Source organism: Haliotis rubra, unplaced genomic scaffold (assembly GCF_003918875.1).
Source record: "Haliotis rubra isolate DU_JTF1 unplaced genomic scaffold, ASM391887v1 Scf359, whole genome shotgun sequence".
Classification (NCBI taxonomy): domain Eukaryota; kingdom Metazoa; phylum Mollusca; class Gastropoda; order Lepetellida; family Haliotidae; genus Haliotis; species Haliotis rubra.
Window position 1 is genome coordinate 806,588 of NW_025767034.1, and position 21,384 is coordinate 827,971.

The 21,384-nt window shown below is 39.1% G+C and overlaps 1 long non-coding RNA gene across 1 annotated transcript in view; it reads right to left on the reverse strand.

The window, feature by feature from the left end:
- LOC124285324 overlaps positions 1–18,494 on the reverse strand; it is a 37,853-nt gene extending 19,359 nt beyond the window's left edge. The window contains exon 1 of the long non-coding RNA XR_006900789.1: positions 17,967–18,494. This is a non-coding gene — a long non-coding RNA (uncharacterized LOC124285324). The remainder of the gene's footprint in view (positions 1–17,966) is intronic.
- Between the last annotated feature and the right edge of the window lie 2,890 nt (positions 18,495–21,384).

Below are 21,384 nucleotides of genomic sequence, written 5' to 3' on the forward strand. Positions count from 1 at the left end.
TTGTAAGCTTTGTCGCGTCAGGTGCGGGTTATAAAGCACTCTATTTATTCCCCAAAACGTCAGAATGGAGGAATTATGACTGAGCATCCGACCATACAATTTCAGCCCTCAATAAAATTAAGATGGATTTCTATAGCAAACTGTTGGAGTGGAACAACAAATAAAGGCATGAGTAATCTCTACAACGTAAAAACTCCCAAGTGACGAGGGGCGAATTAGCTGGCCAATTCAGACCCCATTTTAGCTTATAGCGGTAATTGTTCCCCACACAATAGGTACAAGAGGAGAAGACTTCATTGCAGAGGTAACAGTGCTTATAACAAATACAAGGGCCTTGGCCGCCAGGTAAAAACAGGCATACAATGGTGCAAGGGTTGACGTGTTACTGGGTGGGAGACGGAGAAACGGGCCTATTTCTACATCTTGAACAGCTTGTGAAAGCGTTTATAGCTTTGTGGGTTGAGGAACGAATTGGTGATGGGTACAGAATGAATAATACATTTGAAGCTTGGTTTTGTATGGTACGGATTGAATACGAAGAGATTGGAGACACCGATATCAAAGTGTTGATTGTGCGTGGATATATCCTTTTGTGCAGATTGAAAAGGACAGCAGACAAAGAGAAATGTTGTTAGTTCGAATCCTGCACTAATGGACGCTTCGTGGAATACTGTGACATATTTGGGTTTGAAAACGTTTTAAAATGGAATTTATTGAATCGAATCGTTCAGGTCCTAACATTCATTACGGATTGGATTAATCGAAATTGTTCTACAAGCCTCAGAGAAACCGGGAAGTCGTTGGAACGAAAAGGGATTTCAAATGCTCTGTTTTGACATACACGTATACAAAGAACCAAACAAATGCTGGAAGTGATATATTTGTGTTTATTTGTAACGCAAAACTATTTCAAATGTCATGTAATAATGCGCCTGCAGTGTTATCTGAGGTAAAATCGCGTGAATTGATTTGGTTTCTGTACCATATGTCTCACAAGGGAAGATAAATCAAAGTAATGAGAAGTGATTCCTTGCAGTGTTCGAGCATGAATTAGTTGTTTTTGTAGCTGGCCTGTAAATAATATGGACAGCTTTAGGGATCAGGATAGGGATCAGGATAGGGATCGGGAAGGAAAAGGGATAGACAGGGTGAGGATGAGGGTGAGGGATGAGGGTGAGGGATGAGGGTTGGGGGTGAGGGGTGAGGGGTGAGGGGTGAGGGGTGAGGGGTAAGTTAAGGATCCGGATAGGGATTGGGAACCAGTTAAGGACAAGGATTGAGAGCTGAGTAGCTGAGGCAAAGGTAAAGGCTAGGGTCAAGCAAAACAGTGGTTACGTGGATGAGAAACAAATACACAATGTCATTTAGAACGTCGTCAAATGTAACGCACCCCGAAGAAGACGTCGCCATTGCTCAACAAGGTGACGTTGAAGATCTTGCAATGTCTGTGGTGGATTGACTTGCGGGCGAACACGTCGACCCAGCTCGTCCCAGTTATATTTGGATTTAAACTTTCTCAGAATAAATACAGATTCTGGTACTTTTGTTAGGTTTAATCCTTCCCGTGATGAATGAGAAACGATCCCCTATGACAGTCCGATATGACGTACAGTCATTCCTGTCACTCAGTGTGGCCACCCAATCCTCACAAGTTGTCTTCACGTCAGGCATAAAGACATGGGGTCATGGGGTCATGGGGTCATGGGCACCTGTCCCGTCCTGAAAACTCCCAATTGTCCACAAGAGGAAACCAAACTCGGTCGCAACGCAGCAAGCTCAGTACGCAGTGTTCTACATTTACCATTTCGTGCACCATAGCCTATTAAGAATTGCGCATTCATGTTTTTTCTCTCCAATACCTAACGACCTTGACCTTCTAATAAAGATTCTTGTTCCTTATGAAAGGATCGGTAAATATTTAGTTTTGCATGAGGATATTTTACGCAGTTGGATGTGTCTGTTTTGACTGGGTGCATCTGTAAATATTGTGCTTCGATATGTAAGATTGTTTCTACAGCATGAGTGACAGGATGCCATGCTTTGGCTTGTATGGTATGAACGGATATTTGTTATGGGATGGATGCATTGTTCTCATGAGAGCAGGAGTGAAGTTCAGAAGGTATTTTGAGATGGCCTGTGTCGTGAACATACATTCTCTCAATATGCCTTCTGATCCGTACTTCTGATCTGATAAGAGCGTTTTATCCATCTTATCGCAAACACGTTACTCAAAACACACATACGGGCTTGTCTACGAGGAGTTTGTCTACGAGGAGTTTGTCTATGTGCAGGAATATAGACGTGCACTTTACACACACCAGTTTTACCAGATATTTGTTAAGGTGTTGAGACTATAAACATATAGAATTCAGGAGTATTTGAGATAGACTTTGAAAATGTCTCCTCGAGATATTGTAGAACAATTGGATTGACATTTTCGAATGTTTTGACTGTTTGTGAATAGACTTCGAAGATTATTTTCGCTAGACAGAAACATATCTAGAGTTCACGTTTAAGGACAAGCCGACCAACCATTTGTGATGATGTTTGAGTACAGCTGAGTTAAAGGACAAGCACAGTTTGACTGGACGCGACTATGGCAGGGGTAAACGCTCAAGATCACTTCGACGAGTCATTTATGATGTTTAAGTACAGCTGAGTTAAATGACAAGCACAGTTTGACTGGACGCGACTATGGCAGGGGTAAACGCTCAAGATCACTTCGACGAGTCATTTATGATGTTTAAGTACAGCTGAGTTAAATGACAAGCACAGTTTGACTGGACGCGTCTATGGCAGGGGTAAACGCTCGAGAACAATTCGACGAGTCATTTATGATGTTTTGAGTACAGCTGAGTTAAAGGACAAGCACAGTTTGACTGGACACAACTACGTCAGGAGTAAACGCTCAAGAACAATTCGACGAGTCATTTATGATGTTTAAGTACAGCTGAGTTAAATGACAAGCACAGTTTGCTGGTCACGCTCAAGTCGAGTCATTGGTATGAGCAAATGACAAGCACAGTTTGACTGGACGCGTCTATGGCAGGGGTAAACGCTCGAGAACAATTCGACGAGTCATTTATGATGTTTTGAGTACAGCTGAGTTAAAGGACAAGCACAGTTTGACTGGACACAACTACGTCAGGAGTAAACGCTCAAGAACAATTCGACGAGTCATTTATGATGTTTTGAGTACAGCTGAGTTAAATGACAAGCACAGTTTGACTGGACACAACTATGTCAGGAGTAAACGCTCGAGAACAATTCCGCTGCCATATAGCTGGAATATTGCTGAGTGTGGCGTAAAACTAAACTCACTCAAGAACAATTCGACGAGTCATTGGTGATGTTTTGAGTACAGCTGAGTTAAATGACAAGCACAGTTTGACTGGACACAACTATGTCAGGAGTAAACGCTCAAGAACAATTCGACGAGTCATTTATGATGTTTTGAGTACAGCTGAGTAAAATGACACGCACAGTTTGGCTAGACGTGACTATGTCAGGACTAAACGCTCAAGAACAATTCGACGAGTCATTTATGATGTTTTGAGTACAGCTGAGTTAAAGGACAAGCAGTTTGGCTAGACTCGACTATGTCAGGAGTAAACGCTCAAGAACAATTCGACGAGTCATTTATGATGTTTTGAGTACAGCTGAGTTAAATGACAAGCACAGTTTGGCTAGACGTGACTATGTCAGGAGTAAACGCTCAAAAAATTCGAATTCGACGAGTCATTTATGATGTTTTGAGTACAGCTGAGTTAAATGACAAGCACAGTTTGGCTAGACGTGACTATGTCAGGACTAAACGCTCAAGAACAATTCGACGAGTCATTTATGATGTTTTGAGTACAGCTGAGTTAAATGACAAGCACAGTTTGGCTAGACGTGACTATGTCAGGAGTAAACGCTCAAGAACAATTCGACGAGTCATTTATGATGTTTTGAGTACAGCTGAGTTAAATGACAAGCACAGTTTGGCTAGACGCGACTATGTCAGGAGTAAACGCTCAAGAACAACCCTATCAATTATTTGTGATGATGTTTTGAGTACAGTTGAGATGAATGAGAAGCACAATTTGGCTGGACACGACTATATTTAGATTAAATGCTGAAGAACAATTCGACGAGTCATTTATGATGTTTTGAAATCCCACGGTTTTTTTATTTCTACTGAAACTCATAAATATAAAGAGATATAAGCTGCAGTAGACACGTATATCCTGAACAATACACAAATCAACTGTACATGACAACTCGAGCTTCATCCAGGCCATATGGCGCACAAATTAAGTACCCGCCTAATACAACGTGAAACGTGAACTTTTCAATGTTTATTTCAAACACAATAGGTTCATATTTCGATCGAAGGAGTATTTAATATGTTCACCAAGGAAACCCAGAGATTCAGTCAACAAGATAATGGTTCTGCCTGAACAACGGACAAATGAAGCATGGGATGACGATGCCCTTTAATACGTCAGATGACGATTAATACCACCATCGATTTGCAATGGGCGGCAACAATAACAAAATTAACCATTGCTCAAGCTGGTGATACGGGGCGCTAATTCGCGACCTGCCACAATGTCGGTGTTTTTCCCCCGATCGACCGTTCGGCAATTTTCGACAAATCTCGGAAGACGACACGAGCCGAGGGCTTGTTGAGTTTCAGAAACCGCACCGGCGCTCGGGCACGCGACTCTCAAGTTACAAGGGATTCAGCTCCGCCCACTCTGTTTGTCTTTAACACTTAACTGCTAAGATTGAGATCTTTATGGACCCGGAACGGAACGTGTGTCTCGTTGGGGCTAGCTGTCGTACTAAACAGAGTAAACACGAACTTAAAACAGAGAATTGATATTGCAAAATAAACTGTCAACTATAGATTTTTCGATTTCGATTAAAGCATTAAATTATTTCAAAACAAAAATTGCCGGCCCGGTTGGCAAGTGTTGTATAGATTTTTTATATCGCTGATAATGGAAAATGTGAGAAAAACATATATCGAACGTTATAATTTATCTCAATGGCCATTCTACCATGTTCTGACACTTTGATGTGTTCCAATATGCTTTATGTTGTCCTATAATATTGACCTAATTAGAACAAGGCACATGCCGATCGTGCTGAGACATTTCCAATATGATTGATGTGTCCAGTGAGATACATTTATATCTGACGTATTTTATGTATATTTTTTAACAGTTGTAAATACGTTTAGCTGCTACAATTTGATTCAAATATAAGAGTTATACAGATAACAAACTTGTCACGTTATACACCTCCCGGCAAGAAACTGTATATACGATTGAAACTCGGTTTGGTCCAAAATTACAAACATTATCAAACAGATACAGTAGCCGAAACATTGTGAGGACCAAAATACAATTGTAAAAATCCGTATACATCACCATAAGATAGTCATTTTCTGGCTGTTACATATTTATCAACGGTCAAAGACTGGCTTACACCTTATGCTCTACATTGGCATTTACAATTACATCTTGTTATTCCATGTTGAAAAATTGGACTATTTATTTGCTGATAATGTGACTACACCATTAAAAAGCCTATGAGAAGATTATTTGAAAACATTTACAGATATAAAGTGTGAGTTGACAAATTTGCACCAATGTAATATTCCATCGACAATACCATCATGCTTTCAGATGGCAATTTCAAATATCACATTTAAATGCAACAATTTAGAATATTGTTCAAAATGTCTCATTTTAATTATTTAAATTGAAATATTCACCTTAAAAGTAATCTTATCTCGCTGCTGAAATGTGACAAAAGACAACTTCAGCCGATTTTCTAAAACATTCCAGAAAGTTTAGAGACAGGTCTCTCTTGCACGATGAATAATTCACACCTATCATTTCAGTAGATGGAGACTTAAAGTTGTAAGATGTAACCTTTATGAGAACAATGGCAAAACACAGGTAATTGTTCCCTCTTTGTAGACACCATTTGTAGCTATGCATATGTAACTTACCTATACATGTACATTTAACCCCAGTTTACTGCTTGAAATATTCACAACCATTCAGAGAATCAGTGTATTTGAGACAGTTATACTGGTCCCTCTGTTGAAAAGTTTCTGGTTAATTCAGATAAATGCCATTTTACGTTTTGAAATATTTTGTTTTTCATAGAGAAAATTCGTGTATATATAAAATTCATTTGGAATCATGTTATCAACTGTATGTTCATGTTTCATACAATGCATATTGACAGGCATTGGCAGTGCATGTCTCACGATTATGCACGATCTTGTTTGAGAAATACGAAGTGTATCTACAATACTTAACATAAACATACAAGAGTAACAGATTATACTGACCCTGGTGATAATACCACGCTGATTATAATGCCCCTGCTTAGAATGCCCCTGGTTATAATGCCACTCTGGTTATAAAGCCGATGCCAAGATTTTCAGAATAAACTTTCAAATTCTCTGAGTACAGTGGCATATGTTTTTCCCCAGAAAATGACAACAAGTTGGAGAAACGAACAAATTAATTAATTGATCTAATTTTTACAGCTAATCCTCAGACAGATAACCATTCGGTTTCTTAAAATAACAACCAAATTTGCATGACATAGCATTGTATTAGAATAGTATAATAATATGTCATGGCAGTGCTGTCTGGGGCGAAAGGTGGAATTATAGCTTGAAAGGACATTGCTAGTAAGGGCATAAGGAACACGCATTTCACTTTTTATCTTACAAGTTATCAGATTGATAACGTCGAAAGTTCCATTACTTGCTAAGGCTTAAAGTAAGGTATATTATAGCTGCTTAAAATAAGATTTTGGTATTTTCATAGTTGGTACTTTGAATTAGTTAAATGATTGATTATTCCATGCACATAAGTCTGTGGAAGTCTGAAATGAAACTACCCGAGGGTGTAACGTTGGTAAAAATGTGTGTTGCACTCTGGAAGATAAATCTACTTCTTTGTACCTAAAAAATGTTTTAAATTTCAGTGTTAAATTTAATAAAAAAATAAAATGATCTTAAGTTTCAGTAAAGAAATGATGCATAATGGATTCCCTATTTTGAATTGTAAGATGTACCCATTTTTTTCTAAATCGTAACACATGAAACAAAATATTGATAACAGTCTTCTTATGAACTAGAAGCAGTCTGGTCATCATCCGTATTTGTATACCTACTTATTGTTAATTTTCTGTGATATCTTAGTGGAAAGACCGGACCTCCACTGTCTCCATCTACTGGGTATATAATTACGCCATTACATTGCTACAATAACCAGGTTTACCTTACATAACAACACACTTGTGTATAGAATAGAATCCTGTGTAGCTCTTTGGGGTGTCGCTGCTTTGCCTCTTGACAGCATATTTGTTTGGTAGACCTTGAGTTCACTGAATGGACGATATACCTGGACGAGCCCTGGCATAAAGAATCGGCCCAGCGGAAACTCGTCCCGGCAGTAATCTGTCACCGACTCGTTTGGAAAGTAGGGTGAAGGAAAATACGGCCTTTGTCCATTAGTATTTGAACCTAACAGAAAGCCCTTGTATTCATGGGCTTTGGGTCTTACGAGGATAATGCTACTCGACAGCCATTATCACAATACAGACCCACGTTAAAAACGGCCATATTCACTAAACGACAAAGGCAGGAGTTCTTTTGTGCATTTTATAGCTTTTGCATGGAGTAACCCTTTACTTGCAGTCACTAACGACCTGAACAGGCATTGTGCGACCAATCAGACTGATAGAAAAATCTCCAAAACAACTGTAGCTTGTTGTATGAGAGAGCGACACACAGGCTCAGCACGTGCGAATTGAAGTGAATAAAAGACAGGGAGGGTTGCAGTCTTTAGCCATGACACATTCACAATATAACCGCCAAGTTGTGATAAGCCAACAATATGGCCACATCAGTGCTCCGTATTTATCAGGCAACTTTAACAATATTCATTTTAAAAGTATGAATCATTTTCGAATATAATCAAGTACGGGTCGACAGGCGTCTTTTCATTGCTGAATAGCGAGCTGTGCGTTTCGGCGTCCCGTCAGCCTGGAAGACTACGCGGCTATGTGGGATAGTTCAGATAAAGGTGAATATTACACCTGAAGGAAAATAACAGGGTGTTGGTATCTAAATGGTATAATCAGGGCGACAAAAGAAGAAACAAGAAATCTAACTCTCACTCTCGCACCAGGGGCATGCACCGGACTTACCATCCGTGAACCCGGACACATAGTCTCTCTGAGGTGGCTGTTTGCAATAAAAGTGTTAGTATCGATAAAGCATTATCCATATTCACTCGGCATGAGATCCGGGTGGTATAAAAACTACTGCACATCACGATTTTTATAAAGAGATTCGACACTGGATTCAGGAAAGGCAGATATTGCTTTATTGTAAGACATGAATGCTTAATTCAGTTTCTTCACAAATGGCTGTTAAGGATATGTACATTGAAATGATATTCCGTTGACACCTCTATCGATAGTGGACTGTGGGATGATATGGATAATGCCCTGACTTGTGATGTATCATAATACGTCCTATCAGTTCTTTATTTAACAGCTCCGTGAAGCATTCGGATATTCAGATCATACAAACCAGTACATTATTTGACAACACAACATATGACAGTTAACCATATCTCGACAGAAGCATCAGTGTCTCCTAGACGACACAGATCATTTCATTTCATGTTCGTAACTGACTAATGTGTTTGTAGTTCCTGTGAAATGTAAAGGTCTCAATTAATATACTGTGTTTTGGTCCAATAGTATTTAGAAGTAAGGAAACAATATATACTTCATCCATGACAATGAAAACAAAAGTATATTATCCCCCCCCCCAAAAAAAAAAGCAAAAAAAAGCAGTAATGTGTAACGGTAAATGATGACCCACTGACAAGTATGTCACGATGCTGTCAATGAATTAAGTGCTGGCACTATCCTTCACTTGTCCTGCTCATGACTGTATAGTTTCTTGAGGACATTTCCTTGTTGAAAACTAAATATGATGCATCTTTAGGAAACCACCCACCACTGCCATCGTATATACAGACATATAGCTTTCAATCTGTTAAGTGCTTCAATACTAAACACGGTGTTTCCTGAACAATATGAAACAAGCCCACCACAGCCACTATAGACAGAAAAATGACATTCAGTCTGTCAAGTGCTTCAATACTAAACACGGTGTTTCCTGAACAATAAGAAACAAGCCCACCACAGCCACTATAGACAGAAAAATGACATTCAGTCTGTCAAGTGCTTCAATACTAAACACAGTGTTCCCTGAACAATATGCATCCAATATCAAGAACACATTGCATGTGCTTCTTGCCGCAGGTATCTGTTGCTCTGTACGAAACATGTCACCCACGATTACGACGCCACGCCCCGTAATAAAATGAATTGTTTCTATTAAAGACCAACACGCATAATGAGGTATGTTTTTGCATCATGATGCATAATTCCCCAAAGTGATGGATTATAAATTATGCATATGTAATATGTTGCCATGCTACGCTGAATACCACTTTTTGCTTTGGGTACTCATATATACTAATGCCAATAATGGTCGTCATCCCCTCCCCATCCCAACCCCACCCCCACACCCCACAACCCCTCTCTAATAAAAAAACAACCATTATTGGCAAAAGTATATCAACTTCCAAAAGATTAACGCTGTTTAAAGAGTTTAATTGGCGAGATACGGTTACACGGATAGATGAAGCTGTATCAATGGATGAAAGTAACATATATTCTTTGACAACCTCATTTTGAATATTTACATCCCGGATGAAAAAGTCTATATAACAATGAACATGTAAATATGTAATTAAGAATTTGTATGAGTGTCACTATCTGACTGAACATAATATTAAAATCAATATGTTTCATCGGCAGATGTGCATTAGTATGTTTGTGACAGAGTATGTTATACAAACCAAATGTCACATATGAAAAAGTGACTTGGTGTTATAAGGCAAAACCCATGGCAGTATGACGAAAAGCAATTATATGGTTTTACTTTTCGAACATTTAAATGTCGATGATGGCACATGAAGTCGAAGTCACCACTACCACTTTGACAAAAGTATTAACCAGTGGTATAACACGGTGGCTAGTTATGTCAATGAACAGATTTTGATTACTTGTATGGTTATAATGTGTGATTCACTGTATGAGTATAATCTGTGAATCGTGTTTGTTCTTCCTGAAATGTGTATTGTTGATATAAATGGTGTTCAGGTACACCCAACTACCATTCATGCATGCAGTGTCTACCATGAAAGCATGCTGTATGTTGGTAGCTGGTTGGTATAAATGGTTTTATCAATGACGTATACACATCCATTTGTCGGTACAACGAGATAGATGTTTGAGTGAGATACATACATCTCTCAGTGATATACATAAATGCATATATTTGCCAGTGACACCAAGTGATATCTGCCAGTGATACACACACACACACACACACACACACACACACACACACACACACACACACACACACACACACACACACACACACACACACACACACACACACACACACACGAGCGATATACCCATATCTTCAGCGAAATGCTCACATACGTGTGTGTGTGTGTGTGTATGTGGGTACATATGAATAATCTCCATGTACACATACATGTCTCGGTGATTAACACATTTGACTCTCATTACTGCACACATATACCCCTAGTAAAATATGAGAAAAGCTGTCATTGATATCCACATATACATATTCATGTCTGTGTGATAAACACACGAGTCTCTCTCACACACACACACTACATATCACCCATTCCTACTATATGTATAAGTATATGTATGTGTGGATAACCTTCCTAACGTATATCTCTAGATAAACACACGAGTCTCTCTCACACACACACACACTACATATCACTCATTCCTACTATATGTATAAGTATATGTATGTGTGGGAATAACCTTCCTGACGCATATCTCTAGATAAACACACGTGTCTCTCTCTCTCACACACACACTACATATCACCCATTCCTACTATATGTATAAGTATATGTATGTGTGGATAACCTTCCTAACGTATATCTCTAGATAAACACACGAGTCTCTCTCTCACACACACACTACATATCACTCATTCCTACTATATGTATAAGTATATGTATGTGTGAATAACCTTCCTGACGCATATCTCTAGATAAACACACGTGTCTCTCTCTCACACACACTACACATATCACCCATTCCTACTATATGTATAAGTATATGTATGTGTTGATAACCTTCCTTCCTGACGCATATCTCTAGATAAACACACGAGTCTCTCACATACACACTACATATCACCCATTCCTACTATATGTATAAGTATATGTATGTGTGAATAACCTTCCTAACGTATATCTCTAGATAAACACACGAGTCTCTCTCTCTCACACACACTACATATCACTCATTCCTACTATATGTATAAGTATATGTATGTGTGAATAACCTTCCTGACGCATATCTCTAGATAAACACACGTGTCTCTCTCTCACACACACACTACATATCACCCATTCCTACTATATGTATAAGTATATGTATGTGTTGATAACCTTCCTTCCTGACGCATATCTCTAGATAAACACACGAGTCTCTCACATACACACTACATATCACCCATTCCTACTATATGTATAAGTATATGTATGTGTGGATAACCTTCCTGACGCATATCTCTAGAAAAACACACGAGTCTCTCACACACACACTACATATCACCCATTCCTACTATATGTATAAGTATATGTATGTGTGGATAACCTTCCTAACGTATATCTCTAGATAAACACACGAGTCTCTCTCTCTCACACACACACTACATATCACTCATTCCTACTATATGTATAAGTATATGTATGTGTGAATAACCTTCCTGACGCATATCTCTAGATAAACACACGTGTCTCTCTCTCACACACACACTACATATCACCCATTCCTACTATATGTATAAGTATATGTATGTGTTGATAACCTTCCTTCCTGACGCATATCTCTAGATAAACACACGAGTCTCTCACATACACACTACATATCACCCATTCCTACTATATGTATAAGTATATGTATGTGTGAATAACCTTCCTGACGCATATCTCTAGATAAACACACGTGTCTCTCTCTCACACACACACACGAGTCTCACACACATATCACCCATTCCTACTATATGTATAAGTATATGTATGTGTTGATAACCTTCCTTCCTGACGCATATCTCTAGATAAACACACGAGTCTCTCTCACACACACACTACATATCACTCATTCCTACTATATGTATAAGTATATGTATGTGTGAATAACCTTCCTGACGCATATAACTAGATAAACACACGAGTCTCTCACACACACACACTCTACATATCACCCATTCCTACTATATGTATAAGTATATGTATGTGTGGATAACCTTCCTGACGCATATCTCTAGATAAACACACGAGTCTCTCTCACACACACACTACATATCACTCATTCCTACTATATGTATAAGTATATGTATGTGTGAATAACCCTACTAACGCATATCTCTAGATAAACACACGTGTTCTTATTGACACCTAAGTATCTAACAGTTATATACAGGCATGTCTTTCCATGATGTACCCATCCAGTATGTGATTCCACATTGATGGACCATGACAATATAAACACACCTAAACCTTTGACCAACCAAATTAAATGCCGACTTATTGATGCTAAGAGGAATAATAAAACTCCAAAACTGATAATGGCTAAAACTATTACCAAGCTATGAACCACCGATACCGATATCATAGGACAAACCACAACACTAGGACTAGCCGCTCATAATCACCGTCTTGGACCTACTTACTGACCAATGGAATGACCCATTTCTGCGTTTATTGCATACAGTATGACATGATAGCATTTTGATCATCTCATCTACAACTTTGAATACAAATGATCCAGATGGAACGAGGTTCTGGAAACAGAAACCTCTACCCTCCAACACTTCACATATGAATATGAATGATACAGATGGAACGAGGTTCTGGAAACAGAAACCTCTGCCCTCCAACACTTCACATATGAATATGAATGATACAGATGGAACGAGGTTCTGGAAACAGAAACCTCTGTCCTCTAACACTTCACACATGAATAATTATGATACATATGGAACGAGGTTCTGGAAACAGAAACCTCTGCCCCCCAACACTTCACATATGATTACACATGATACAGATGGAACGAGGTTCTGGAAACAGAAACCTCTGTCCTCCAACACTTCACTTATGAATAATTATGATACATATGGAACGAGGTTCTGGAAACAGAAACCTCTGCCCCCCAACACTTCACATATGATTACACATGATACAGATGGAACGAGGTTCTGGAAACAGAAACCTCTGCCCTCCAACACTTCACTTATGAATAATTATGATACATATGGAACGAGGTTCTGGAAACAGAAACCTCTGCCCTCCAACACTTCACATATGAATATGAATGATACAGATGGAACGAGGTTCTGGAAACAGAAACCTCTGCCCTCCAACACTTCACATATGAATACACATGATACAGATGGAACGAGTTTCTGGAAACAGAAACCTCTGCCCTCCAACACTTCACATATGAATAATTATGATACACATGGAACGAGGTTCTGGAAACAGAAACCTCTGCCCTCCAACACTTCACATATGAATATGAATGATACAGATGGAACGAGGTTCTGGAAACAGAAACATCTGTCCTCCAACACTTCACATATGAATATGAATGATACAGATGGAACGAAGTTCTGGAAACAGAAACCTCTGCCCTCCAACACTTCACATATGAATACAAATGATACAGATGGAACGAGGTTCTGGAAACAGAAACCTCTGCCCTCCAACACTTCACATATGAATACAAATGATACAGATGGAACGAGGTTCTGGAAACAGAAACTTCTGTCCTCCAACATTTCACATATGAATACAAATGATACAGATGGAACGAGGTTCTGGAAACAAAAACTTCTGTCCTCCAACACTTCACATATGAATATGAATACGAATATGAATGTGAATGTGAATGTGAATGTGAATGTGAATGTGAATGTGAATGTGAATGTGAATATGAATATGAATATGAATATGAATATGAATATGAATACGAATATGAATGTGAATGTATGAATGTGAATGTGAATGTGAATGTGAATGTGAATGTGAATGTGAATGTGAATGTGAATGTGAATATGAATACGAATGTGAATGTGAATGTGAAATTGAATATGAATATGACTGGGCATGGTTTTACGCCGTTTTAGCAATATTCCAGCAATATCACGGCGGGATGAATATGAGTGTGAGTGTGAATATGAATATGAATTTTATATATGATGACAGAGAGATAACAACATTATTCACAATTACTCAAATGTTGTTTGAACACACACACACACACACACACACAAACACAAAATACTACCTTTTTCTGATAAGATGATTTATGATTTGTTTCGTCGGTTATATGTACATGGTATGTTGTAAACGTTGGATATGAGCATTATGAGTGAGTGCATTGTACCTACCACTAACAGTTCATACACCTGAGCAGACTGGAACGAGTATTTTCGGTATACATTACACAATAAAAAAACCGCTGAATTTATATCATCATCAACGTTATAAATGTTCCATTTTCTTTGCTTTTAAACAAAACCCCATAAAAATAACTTTGCAAAAATAAAGGAGACAATATCCTGATGTGCTAATATAAACGATAAACCGGAAGATACGCTTCGTCCTATAATGTTGTCCTGGGACGGTCCACATGCAGGATAAATTAGAAATACTTCCAAACGTTTAGGAAAGATTTCGAAACACATCGAGTGTGATAAATGTTAAAAGGCGGTAAATAAGACCTCCAAGCTTATTTATCTTTATTGTTTCTTTCAAATCAATCGTATTTCAGACGTCAGGACGTAGCCAGGCATATATAATAGCTATGGTTATTAACCAGGCATGCAATATATGCATCTCAGCCTGACATGCCTAACGAGTCTGTGACAACAGGGGGAGAACAATAATGGGATCATGGATTAAAGCGGGGCAACTGACTATGGCTAGTTTCTAATGCTATAAAGTGTCGCTCCTGATACATACAATATGCTGTCGAGCCTCGAGCTATACTCGTTTAGTTAACTGTATACTTTTGTATTAGGAGCCTTAATGATAACACTGTCTGGCTAATATTCAGCAGTAGGAGATGCGGTATTTGAGCAAGATGTTGGTGCGGAAGGGGAAGAAGCAGACTCGAAAACTGAAGGTTTAGAAGAGGCACAATTCTTTGTATATATTATATGTGACAAGCTGTTTGTGCTCGGCATTTAATGGCTACGAAATAAGAAACTATAATTCAGCTGCTGTGATGTTTGGTGATGTTGTCGAGGCTATATAGGGGCGTTCTGGGTGAACTATATTTTCAAAGCTGTGAGGTTGAGTGATGTTATCAAGGATACCACTGGGCGTCATGGTGAACTATATGGGAGTTTTCTGGGTGAACTATATTTTCCAAACTGTGAGGTTGAGTGATGTTATCAAGGATACCACTGGGCGTCATAGTGAACTATATGGGAGTTTTCTGGGTGAACTATATTTTCCAAACTGTGAGGTTGAGTGATGTTATCAAGGATACCACTGGGCGTCATGGTGAACTATATGGGAGTTTTCTGGGTGAACTATATTTTCAAAGCTGTGAGGTTGAGTGATGTTATCAAGGATACCACTAGGTGTTCATGGTGAACTATATGGGAGCGTTCTGGGTGAACTATATTTTCAAAGCTATGAGGTTGAGTGATGTTATCAAGGATACCACTGGGTGTTCATGGTGAACTATATGGGAGTTTTCTGGGTGAACTATATTTTCAAAGCTATGAGGTTGAGTGATGGTATCAAGGTAACCCGGAGTGTTCATGGTGAACTATATTTCAATTGGTATGACGCTATGAGGTTAAACGATATTGAAAATACAGTTTACATTTTTAATTGAAAAGCACTTAATGCCAATAAGACGAGGGTTAAGTTAAATACTGTGTATTCCTATAATCTTTTGTTATGATCGTTATGAATTTCAGCTATTAACAAGTATACAAGTCTACAAGTCTACTTTACTTGTCTTTATCACATTACTTCTTCACCAATGCAAAGACAAATAAACAAAGCTAGAGGGTATTAGCAGAATACACGAGAATAGTTCATATTCAAAAGATATTGAGAAAATCAATATTCTTTACAAGTTATATCATTAGTAAACTGAGATGTTACTGTCAAAGGGGTGGCTTAGCTAAACAGCAGAAATTGTACTGAGGTCATAAAATACATTTAGGTGTTAGTCTTTATACTAACAGGACTCTATTTTTAGTAAAAGATTTGAGAATAAGGCATTTTCCTGAAGAGCTGATCACACCTGTTTTTGTGACAGAAATTGCTAAACTGGTGTAAACTTGATATAACCGCTGACCTTCTTTCCCTGTGTAACAAGTTGGTTGTATACATTATAAATAAACATTGGGCCATTAAACAGGCAATCAAAACCGAACCACCTATTTATCATGATATATCATAGTCATGGCGCCCATTATAAATAACCAAAACGTTTGCTTAACCGAATCGGAGCCCACAAGGATGTATTGCCGACAGAGGAAACGCTAATTCTATTTGTAAAGAACAGGAAATTTGATTATTTGCGCACGATCTCATACAAAAGATGAGAAACCGGCCTTACGTTTCTTTAGAAAGTGACATTGATGTCTACTGCATGAAATTTGTGTTGGAAAAACACGGGGTGTAGCTATCTACCCTGGCGTACACCACACAGTAGGTTGTGGGGTGTTAACAAGTCAACAAGCGGGTATTAATTATCCAACACTTGGCTTACTAAACCACACAGATGCTATAAATACCTGGTACGTGACCCCAATTAGAGCTGTAAATACCGTTGTCTCAACTGCAGTTTGTATCGGATAAAGGGATAAACAAGTAAACAAACGGACAATATCTCCGTTCAACAGTATACCGTTCAAACGATAAAAATGATATCACCATTTGCTAGATGAGAAAATTCTGTGTTGATAATATAATCTAACCTACCCTGACACAAATCATCTTTTAATTTGTTGACAAACCAAGTAAACAAACAACTGTTCACAACTATGTATCTCCTACGATACAGGTAATTACAAAATAAACAAAAACATTTTTTGTAGGAAATGGCACTGTGTAATATGTTGTGTTAACACGCAGTAGACTGTGTTGAGTAAACATGTAAACAGGTGAATAGAAAGACATCCATTCTACGATAATGAGGATTCATTTAGCAAAATAATGAATTGGTAATAGCAGAGACCATATAATGTAATAGCAATACTAACGTGTAGCTATGAATCGAGACACACTCTGCTGTGTGGTGTGTTGAAAACATTCTACATTAACACAATCTGACATCTGTGCTGCCCACTTCTTCATGATATACACTGATCATTCCTTGATAACACTACTCGACAGCTATTCCAGTGTTGGCGAAATTGACAAGCTGCTGTCGCGTGAACATTTCAATTCTATGACATGTCACATGGTAATAACGTTGATTACAGCATCCACGGTTGAACGTATGGCACTTGGTCGTGGTATGTACATCTTCACAACGTTACAGTTGGTACTACCCAATGTACTCCCCTCCCACCCTGAGGGTCCGGGTCCGGGCAGGGACACCAGCTGAGACTGACTCCCCGATTCATGCCTGGCTCCCCACTGGTCATCTATAACAGCTGTTTCGGCCCCGGGAGTCAGGCTTGAAATAAGCGAGATGCACATCCACACGCGGAGCAAACACCGTATTAACAAACATGACACGGTGAAGGTAAGGATCGTACATACCTGAGACATGTGACGGCGTCCGGGGTACCTCCCCCCTCTCAGATCAGGGCACCACAGGTAAATATCCCAGCTCACTCCAACACACCCTCTCTCATCGACTCACTGGTCGTACCTGACGAGTAGCGCAATCGTCGGGAGAAAATCGAATTGGATTTGTAATAGCCGAGTGGTGAATTCCACCTCCTCCCAACAGAGAAGTATCTTGGCTTGTGGTGTGGGTGCACGTCATGCTATCCTCGCTCGGTCTCCTGCTTTTCAAATGTTAACAATGCCCCTACCAGGGTCCTCTAGGCCTTTGTGACCATATAAAAGGTAGGCCCAGGCTTCGGGCGAGACGAGTGTATCATTTCGCACATTGCCTCGTAATAATGTACCTTCCGTGGCCGCATTGTCTGACGGTGAATAGGGCACTTGAAAAAAGTCACATTGAAGAGGGGCCACATTGTATTCAGACAATGGCCAGCGTTTCTAAATATGTTGTACATATCACAAATGAACTACAGTCTGATTGTAAAACGCGTCGACTAAAGTCGTATAATGGCAGAGGCATTTCGAACACTACAGGGTAGAGTAGTTATTACTGAGTGGAGGTCTTTCAATACCAAAAGGCTTTTTCCTCCCTTTAAAAGCCCGTAGAATTGAGTATAGAAAATCATTGGCTGTAACTCTTAGCTTGGAACCAACTCGGAGCAACAAAGTCCAGCCCTGAAAGGTCTATAGCTGCGACCGGCATTGTGTCATTCTCCCAGTTTGTATTGGGCATTGTGTGGGCTATGTTTACAAGCGAACAAATATCCTCAGTAGAAACCACCTCTAATGTACAAAGAATATCAAAGGACGTATACAAATTGGATCTTTATTCAGTGAGCAGTTTTAAAGAACTCATTCACACAAGCCGTCTATAAAATCGGGCTGTTCCACTATCTGCCAGGCAATCAACTGTCGGCGACATTCCTCTAAGACACGGGGCAGTACATAGTACTAAACCCGGGCGGCAGAATACGCACATTCGACCGAACAGCCTTTTCATCCGCCACAAAAAATAGACCGTATGATTACCTGGGCCGCCACCTTATAGAACGCTCCGGCAGTCGGTTCAAAGAGTAACACCGTAGCATATAATCGTGCGTTTACGACGCATATTTTGGGAGCATTACACAATTTTCATGAATCACTGGTTTCCGTGGTTACAAATGAAAGTGAGATAGAGCATCCTTTATGTCACTAGATGGCCGGGATAAGTGGTCATATCAAAGAGGATGATAGCATCAACGATTAAATTAAATTTTACACTTGCTTGACGATGCATAAATTATGCCTCCATTGATATGTTGAGTGATGACTTAACGGTAATAACCTCTCCCTACTTTGAAATATTTCAAAAGAGAGGTTGCAACTGACATATTAGTTTAAGATGTCTGATGTGTGGAGAGACGTATAAAACATCTGAACTTGTTAGAGATGACGTTTTATTTGCTGGCATGCATCTATATATGTACAAGAGGCCCTGTCATAGACTTGACTGGAAGCTCATATCACATTAACACGTTTGTCAGGCTCGTTTCTGTTGTTGAAAATGAGACTGTACTTATATTAGATAGCATCACATTTCATACCCTGCTGAATAGAGATCTTTAGTTATTCATGCATAGCTCAACAGCACAGCGCAAGGTTTGTCTAAACACTGGAATGTGTGTGTGTGTGTGTGTGTGTATGTATACACAGCTTTGATTCATCATACATAGATGTGGCCTTCACACAGATCTGTGGTACTTCATCCATAGATGTGGCCTTCACACAGATCTGTGGTACTTCTTACATAGATGTGGCCTTCAAACAGATCTGTGGTACTTCATACATAGATGTGGCCTTACATACAGATCTGTGTTACTTCATACATAGATGTGGCCTTCACACAGATCTGTGGTACTTCATACATAGATGTGGCCTTACATACAGATCTGTGTTACTTCTTACATAGATGTGGCCTTACATACAGATCTGTGGTACTTCATACATAGATGTGGCCTTCAAACAGATCTGTGGTACTTCATACATAGATGTGGCCTTACATACAGATCTGTGTTACTTCATACATAGATGTGGCCTTCACACAGATCTGTGGTACTTCATACATAGATGTGGCCTTACATACAGATCTGTGGTACTTCTTACATAGATGTGGCCTTACATACCGATCTGTGGTACTTCATACATAGATGTGGCCTTACATACCGATCTGTGTTACTTCTTACATAGATGTGACCTTACATACAGATCTGTGGTGTTTCACACATAGATGTGACCTTACATACAGATCTGTGGTGTTTCACAGATCTGTGGTGCTTTCACACATAGATGTGGCCTTCACACAGATCTGTGGTACTTCATACATAGATGTGGCCTGTGTGGTGTTTCACCTTCACACAGATCTGTGGTACTTCTCTGTGGTACTTCTTACAAAGATGTGACATTACATAGAGATCTGTGGTGTTTCACACATAGATGTGACCTTACATACAGATCTGTGGTACTTCTTACATAGATGTGACCTTACATAGAGATCTGTGGTGCTTCATCCATAGATGAGGCTTTGCAAACTTAACTGTGGTACGTCTTACTGTGGTACTGAGATTACATTTTCACAATGGTGATATCATTTTTATCGTTTGAACGGTAGATTGTTGAACGGAGATATTGTCCGTTTGTTTACTTGTTTATCCCTTTATCCGATACAAACTGCAGTTGAGACAACGGTATTTACAGCTCTAACTTATTGAACGTGAACATGCTATTCCATACAGCCAGGATTCAGCAATGTTCATTATACCATGAAACCGCACCCATTTGTCTAAAACATTTAGTTGCACAATGCCAACATCTCAATATATTCACTTGGAGAATGGTAAACATCCTTTATTTCATACTTCTCTTTAAAATCGCTGTTTTCCGAAATCCTATCCTCTAATATACTCATGCCAATAATGGTTGTCACCCCCTTCAATTTGTTTTATTGGAGAGGGGGTGTGGGGTGAGAGGTGTGAGGTGTGTGGGGCTGGGGTGGGGTGGGGGTGACAACCATTATTGGCATGAGTATAGTAAGCTGAAGAAAAACCCTTATGCATAAGTCATTTTGGTGTAACCATATTTGTATTGAAATTTAGAAACATACTGAAACATTCCATATATTGTATACAAAATGACAATAGGCATGTCCTGCCCTTGTTATTTTCTCTTTGAATCACAAGATATGGACTCGGCGATAGCTACCATCTGGTCTTCTCGTAACTTGTCAACAGGCGTAAATTGTATTTTAGTTATTCATAAAAATACATAAACATGAACACAGCGGTGAGGTGGCGTATTCAGGTGACACAATAGTCCTATCGTAATGTGTTTGGAAGATCGCCGTCATCAA